General features: G+C 48.6%; 1 protein-coding gene across 1 annotated transcript in view; it reads right to left on the bottom strand.

Moving 5' to 3' along the window:
* Nucleotides 1-3980, bottom strand: part of LOC108571880 — a 15741-nt gene extending 11761 nt beyond the window's left edge. Inside the window, exon 1 of the mRNA XM_017934041.1 lies at nt 3885-3980. The gene's annotated coding sequence lies outside the window, so the exon portion shown is untranslated. The remainder of the gene's footprint in view (nt 1-3884) is intronic.
* Nucleotides 3981-5111: the final 1131 nt, after the last annotated feature.

Here is a 5111-nt window from a genome sequence, read left to right as displayed (position 1 = left end):
CTCGTCTGACTGACTGACTGACTGCCTGCCTGCCTGCCTGCCGGCCCGTTCGCTCGTTTGTTCGTTCGTTCGCTTGCTCGCTCGCTCGCTCACCCGCTGCTTACCAGGCCTCGCGAGCCGTGCTAGCCAGCATGGAGCCGCGATTTTTGCTCGCCTTTCTCCTCGCTACTCCACACTACCGTGCCTTTTCTCGCTTTCTTGGCACTTACGCTGCTACACTCGCATATGCCACGCAAAATTTCGATCGTATCGAAAACAATCGAGAGAATACGCGGCGAAAAGAATAGCAGACATGCGACTCGAGTTACGATGTTTTCTCGCGCGGCTGAGATTAGGCGTGTTATCTAGGTTAAATCGTTGAGGAGCTACGTCAGGCTTCGCATACGGTACGATTCTTGAAAGCTCGCCGTACCGAGCGCCAACCAACGGCGACCGTCGTCTAGGAAGTTTTATTGGCATCGAACAAGGGGAAAGGCCGGCGAGGAAAGGGGATTTCGCCTTCCAGGAAAAACGCCCATGGCCGTGTCAGTTTTAGCTGGTAGTGGTAGTCTCGTTAGGGTTGAAGTTGTCCCTATTATAGCCCGGCCGGGTAATGCGATCTGTATTGTTCTTTACTGGTTATTGCCAACATTCTATCGGCTTACCGTTAGGAGTCATTGCCGGTCGGTTGTTAGTTTTATACTACCTTCTCCTAGCATTCTTATTTTCGTTTCGCAGGTCGTTCCGATCCACCTCTGGTTATCGCTGAATGAGATTTCGAAGGCGTGCATGCATCTGAATCGCACGTTCCACGCATATACGTTGCGGAATGAGATCATGTTGTTTTTGTGGCGTGAGCCGACAGTTAATATGTTTAGCTTTACGGCGTGGTTGCCATGTCGTTGGGCCGCACGTAGGCCGCAGCGGAGAGACCTGCGAGCAATGACGCAAGCCGCGTGTTAGTATATACTTTGGCGAAGCGAGAGGGAGCGAGACAGGTCGCGTAGAAAGAAACGAGCGAGGCCTCGTAAATTTCCACGATTCGCGCCACCAGCAGAAACCGACCGATCCTCCTGCGGTTCCACGAAGGAGCACCCTGCTGCATTTCTCAGAATCTCGCTGGTTATTCTTGCTCCGTCGATCATACTGACTCTAAACCCCTCCTAAACACATCTCACGACCAGCAACACCTTGACGAGAGATACCTGCGCTGCTGCTTCGAGATAATCTGACCTTCGCATAGTTCTATAAGCGTGTCTCATCCTTTTGGTATTTTCTGCCTATCGTCGAAAGAATCACATTTCATTTCCTTTCGTTTTATCGAACCAGCCACTCTACAGGAGGGAATAGGATATCTTTTAAACGTCTTCGACGACGTTCAATTATTATCGCAATCGTGTTTATCCGCGATTGTTCAACAGAAGCTAGAGCAAGAAGAGCGATCGTGAAATAATATCGGTAAGAGGCATATCGTGTGGAAAGCGGCGCGGCGGTAGCAGACCGGCAGTCGCCTAAGTACGCCACGACGGCTGGCACGTTCGTCGGATTTGTCCTTGGGGCCGAAGGTAGGCGCAGCCCGAAGTCCGAGGACGTGGCAACGCAGCGGCCAGGCTCCCCCTCCTTTGTCCGCCGGCCGGTCTTGCCAGACAGGGTGTCGCCAGCTCGGTCGGCCGGGCCGTCCGGGTTGCTGCGAGGGGAGAGGAGAGCATCGAACAACCCGATGGTGTAAAGGGGCAAGGGGGATTCTCTGGGTTAGTGTCTGTATAAGCGTGTGACGGAGCAAGCATTAGGAGGAAGGAGCACACTATTGGAGGGAATCGTGCTCCAGCAGATTACCACGGGGGAAACGGAGAAGAACGAACAGAGAATAGAGGAGAGAAAGAAGGACGGCGAAATCTCATCGTATTCGTAGGGACTGATTGTGTGCGTGTTATAGGATCGGTCGTGGACCTACATTCACGCGGGTAGCCATGTTTGAAAACTCGCGTCCCGCTGGAATGTAGCTTGCAGGGGCCCCTTCGTTCATCCCCCCACCCCTCACCCTTCTTCCACTCGCTCGCTCACTCTCTCTCTCTCTCTCTCTCTCTCTCTCTCTTTCTCTTCTCTTTTCACTGTACGCCACCCTACGCGATTCCCCGGTTCAGAGCTCGGCGACGATGCTCGGACGCCTACCTTCGTCTCCACTGGCCCCTCTCGGGCCCTCTTCCTTCTCTCTCTCACTCTTTGCCCTCCTATGGTTTTTCCCTCCTATCTGCCATTCCGCCCGCTCCACTCCGCACCTTGGCGTTCCCTGCTTGGCGCCCCAAATGGTCGCGTAACCAGAGACGCGCCTCTGGCCTGGCCTGGCCTGGCTTGGCCTGGTCGCGCCAGACTTCTCGGCGCCCAAATGATGTACGTCGACCATTCTCTTTCTCTCTTTCTCCCCCATGTTCGTTTGCCTTGCGTTCGTAGCCTTCGCTTTCCTTGCTCTCTTTTCACGTATTCGTGTGCACGCGGGAGCGCGCGCGCTGAGTGTGCGACCACACGACAATCGAAGGATAGAGTCAGAGTATTGAGAGTAAGAGTAAGCGAGACGAAGCACTTCTATTTACCACCGCCACGACTTACGACACCTCACCTTTGAATCCTGTGTGCCATACTACACTCTTGTGGCCCTTACCTACCTTACTTGTACAGTCAGAGCCACGTGAGAATGCGAGCGTGAAAGAAAAGGGCGTAGCGGTTGCGATTCCTCGCAAAAAGCGCATTAGACGGCTTTCCGTTATCCTTGTCTGCCTTTGTAAGAGCATAGAAGCACCGTTCAAGGGTTCTTGGCAAACACGAGACAGGCAGTCGCCTCTGATACTTATTTTACTCGGACGATTGATCGAATCTTGTCTGAGGTTGAAACTGTTCAAGTTTTCGTACAGTTGGCTTCCGGCCAGTATGCAATATCAGTTTGCTACGTACGTTTCAGACGAGCCTCCATCAGGCCTTGCTTTGTTATTTCATTCAATTCATTAGCTATTCGTTCGTCTTCATAATTGATGCATATTATTACAGTCGGAAAGAAAAGAAATATCAGATCAGGGTGCTTTAGCTGAGATATGATATGACAGATAATGTGAAATGATAAGAACACACAAATATACGCACACACGCGCACACGATCGTTCTTTTGTCCAGAATGAAGAGCGGCACTTGCTAAAATCGCAGCTCGGAGTTTATAACCTAAGTTTATTTACGTACACGCTAACTGGGAGAGCGCCACACGTGCACCAGCGTGTACGGTTCCATTGCAGCGTGTTAGTGTTCGCATTGCATAGATTAGCCTTTGTGTGTGTGTGTGTGTGTGTACATTTCAGATCTAACCGAGTAGACAAAATGCTGGCGAATTATACGTGCATAAAAATTCTGACGTTGCACAAAATTTTGAAGTTTGAAATCTGAACGCTAGGCGCATGAGAAAATTTGAGGAGGCGAAATGCGTCCCCTCGTATCTCAGCGACAAAATCAGCCCTGATCAACGATACGTATACGTAGGTTAAGCGTCACAGTTGGTCGCATCGCTCGTTTGCCCACGTACGAATACAGAAATACACCTTCTCCGTGGGCGGTCACACGATGGCGCCTACTCGCAAATACCTGCGTATACCTGCTAACCTCGCGGAACGAAACTCTCTCGTTTCATCGAGATTCTTCGATTCGATTCTCGCGCGTGATCCACTCGTCGTTCGTTCGCTTTCTTTCGTGATACCGCGGCACGGTGGCAAAGAGGGAAGAAGAGGAGCACGAGGAAAAAGGGAAGGCGTAGAAAGAAAAAGCGTTATCGGAAACGAAACGTAAAGGATCGAAGTGCATACGAGCAAAGTGAAATGCAACAACGCCCACGTTCGCTATTCCACGAGAAACATACACATGCTAACCTTTATCTTATCATTGGCGAAGGCGTATCGAGGTTGACGAGGTTGCCATACGTTTGCCTTTGGTACGACGACGAAAGACAATGACGACCAGCGGATGACGACCATACGAAACGACTACTAGGCATCTTCCGTGCCTCGTTTCCGCGAAAACCTTGAATTCGAGCACGAAATCGTTACGGGTGTAGTCACTCTGACCTCGACGGCCACCGCGTCGCGATTCGCTTTATCGACCGAGCGGTAAAAAATTAAAGGACCGCTAAAAAGCAACGTTTTATCCGCGATTCGCTTTATCGACGCTCGAATTCGCCGCTTTCGATCAGGTATTTCAGTAAACTTTTTCTACTTGTGAGTCATTCGCGTTATTGATTTATGCACTGTTGTAAATATTCTTGTATTATTAGCGTGTTTTAGTTTCGTTAAAAGCTACGACAATGTGTTTTTTATTTAAATAACTGGTTTTAAACTATTTCAATTACTTTAACGTTCTTTAAACGCGTTTTTAACCTCAAATTGGATTAACCATCAAGTTAAACGCGGCCAACGATACTCCCCGCCTCTGTTGAAATGATTCAGTCGTTTCATTTGTATTGCAAAACCACTTTTAACGAGCGACTGAAAATATTTATCGTCTAGATAACCGCTGTCTTCGAGGGTCGACGGCAGTTAAGCTCATTAAATTTGTTATCGATTAAAGCTAGCCTTTGAAACCTCATTATAGCGTGACTCGTCATCGATATAATACGGTTTTCTGCAGAACGTTTAGAACACGTTGAAATTCATGCAACTAATCACAATTCTCTCTCGATCTCGGCTGAATATATTTTTCTATTTGTTTATTCCATGTTCTATTCGGCTAGATAAGTTTCGAAAATCTCGATCAACGATCCATGTTAATTTTGAATCGAGTGTGAACGTGTATTTTCGTTGGATGCAACCAAGGTCTATTTTTAAACGAAGATGCCGCAATTATTTTTATCTAGAGTCAACTGACTATTCATCGACGGCACAGCATATCAAGTGATTCATATTATTACTTGCCGCAATAATAAACGCATACACGTGCATCTTTAATACGTGCTCCTACACATTGATCGATTAATCACAAGCTTAGAACCGATCGTTGGCCGTCGACCAATTGTCTCAATTTGTTTACCCGTCTAGCTATTTAAAAATCTCGTGACATATCGATCGAACTATCGTCGATAAGGATCTCAGGCGGCCATCTCT

The sequence above is a fragment of the Habropoda laboriosa genome, unplaced genomic scaffold (assembly GCF_001263275.1).
Source record: "Habropoda laboriosa isolate 0110345459 unplaced genomic scaffold, ASM126327v1 scaffold99, whole genome shotgun sequence".
Taxonomy (NCBI): domain Eukaryota; kingdom Metazoa; phylum Arthropoda; class Insecta; order Hymenoptera; family Apidae; genus Habropoda; species Habropoda laboriosa.
The sequence above is the reverse complement of the archived record's forward strand: the minus strand, read 5'-3'. Positions and strand labels throughout refer to the sequence as shown.